The sequence below is a fragment of the Poecilia reticulata genome, chromosome 19 (genome assembly GCF_904066995.2).
Source record: "Poecilia reticulata chromosome 19, P_reticulata-male-v2, whole genome shotgun sequence".
NCBI classification, from domain to species: Eukaryota; Metazoa; Chordata; class Actinopteri; order Cyprinodontiformes; family Poeciliidae; genus Poecilia; species Poecilia reticulata.
The window spans coordinates 1,993,318-1,995,978 of NC_088848.1; positions in this window are offsets into that span (position 1 = coordinate 1,993,318).

Genomic DNA, 2,661 nt, shown 5'->3' on the forward strand with positions numbered 1-2,661 from the left:
ATTTGGAAATGACTAACTTAAACTCCTCTGTCTTGCTGAATAGTTACTATCAAACTGGTTTTGTCTTTTTTCAAGTGTACTAAGACGTGCAGTAGAAACAAGACTAAACATTCTTGGTACGTTTTTTATCCCATAATAATTACTGTACATTCATTCTGTGAAATCCCAGCAGGACGCATTAAGGTTTGTTGTTCTGAGGCGAAATGTGAAAAGGTCCAGAACTGATTTTGGGTTTTCAGACAGAAATCTTGGATGGCCAGTCGGAGGTTTACGTGAAGCAGCAGACCTGTTTGTTTCCAGCTCTGGGTCCAGAACAATGCCATCTTTGACTGCAGGGAAACACTGCCTGCCTGTCCCTCCATCCTTTGACCAGTGAACCAGATTCCCGCTGAAGTTCGGCTCCCAGCGTTCCCACCACTGCGCCAATGGGAGCGTCTTCAAACAGAGCCTCTGTACACAGAGAGGATGGAGGGCCGTTTGGTGCTGGTCGTGTTTACAGAACCTCGACATTCTCCTGTTGTTGACCTTTTCTCAATGTTACACAACCAAACACTGTTTCTGAACTTTCCTGTCAGCAAGTTGTTCTGATTCATTCATGTCTTTTACATGATGCCTGCAGGGAAAGCTGGTGTTGAATATCCAGAAAAGCCTCAGCACAGCAGCGTCACGCAGCCAGAAATGCCCTGATGGAAAAACCGACTGACCTGAGAAATGGAGATGTCCTTGTTCCCATGGTTTCTGCTAATCTGGTTGATCTGGAATCTCTGCTGTTTGTTTTATAATAATCTATCTGCTTATGAAAGAGATTTTAGACCCCGGCAGGCAGGACACATTCAGGAATCTGCAGCAGTACTTTGAATTTGCTTGCTAGCTAAATATTTAGCTTCAAAAAAATAACAGTGATATTTTTATTTAGCTTGTTTGGAGATTCATTTGGCAAAGCCATATCCTCTTAATGTTATTTGTTAATTTATCAAGATCACAGTTTCAAACTTAATATTTAGCTCAAAATCTAAATATTTACTAAATAGTTTAAGCTAACTATTTAACTTCTAATTAAAATATTTAGTTAGAATCTAAATAATTTTAAAGCTAAGTAATAAGCTTACTAACTAAATATTTATTTTGAACTTAAATATTTAAGTTCATATCAAATATTTAACTTGCTACCTTATTATTTTTGTTTGAATCTAAATATTTAATTTGAAGCGAAATATTTAGCTTGCTAAATAAATACTTAGCTTTAGACTAAATTCAAACTTAATATTTGCTAAATGTTTTGTTTCAATCTAATTATTTAGCTTACTAGCTAAATCCCTGCTTTATTAAGCATTAAACTAATTAGTTTAATACTTAATATTTAGCTTTAAACTAGTTAGCTTGCTAAGTATTTATCAAGATCACAGTTAACTTGCTAAATAATTGGATTTTTAGCAAGTTGGTGAAGTATTTAGCTTAAATGTTTAGCTTTAAACTAGATATTTAGCTCTCTTTAGCTTCACACGTTGTTTGCTAGCTAAATATTTAGCTTTATGCTAAATATTCAGAGGCTAATGAGACATGTTCACATCAGCAGCTGTGAGGTTTTATCCGTAGCATTTTGCAACTTTTCCAAACTCCGTTCGTCCCAATGGACCTTACCAAGCTCCGCCCAGAAACGCCCCTCAAAAGTCCCATGTGACTTCATGTCTCACAAACAAAGCCTCGCGTTGCTTAGCTTCTATGTGTAAACATGGCATTTTTCATTTCGACTGACTGCAGAGTATTTCTGAGTCGATTAGTTTAGCATTTCTGCCGGATTTTCACAAAATATCAGCCACGACAAGGGAACCAACAAGTTCATGTCATCTTTTTAGACGACATCAAGATGTTTGAGCCACGCGATGCCTCCAACATTGTGCGAGTTGCAGCTAAATGCTACCAGTCGATGAGGAAAACAGCAGATCCTCAGACCCTCAGCATAAATATAGCTGTGGACAAGATCGCTGATGCCTGTTGTTCTTACAAAGCTGGGTAAGTCAGGCATTCATGGTTTAGAGGGTTCGAATGTACCTAGGCCTGATACTCCGTACTCGGTGCTAGCGTGGCTAACACGATTACAGTTTAGTAAAAAGCCTTTTCAGGTGAAATAAAATCTTTAATGTATGTCAGATACGGTACACATTGCATATTGATCTGTTCAGCTAACGTAAGGCTGTAACAGACAGGCTTCAGGATGTAGAAGTTGTATCGGTACTGCCATTATGCTGTACTTGGCTAAAAGGTTTTCATAATGGATGTGTTTATTATTGACTTTATTTTTTTTTATTCACTAAACACAAAGAAAGCAAAGCAATAATACTTACGCCAGCAGACACTTTGTTCTTAATGATCCTACGACGGTCGTGCACAAGCTTTGATCCAAGCAAGGCTTTCCGGTTCAGATTTTGGAAATCTGTGAATTTTAGTTCCACAAACACGATCAGGATACCTGACATCGCCTGTACAGATACTCCACTGATGGTGGAGAACCATTCTTTATCGAGTCCTGACGCAAAACTTTGTCGGTCTGCTAGTCCACAATGTACATTAGCATGAGTTTGTGAGCCGGTAACCCACGTGATAGCTGCGCTGTGACGTGAAATGGGCATTAGCCAATGAAACGCGGCCCCTGTGGTAAGG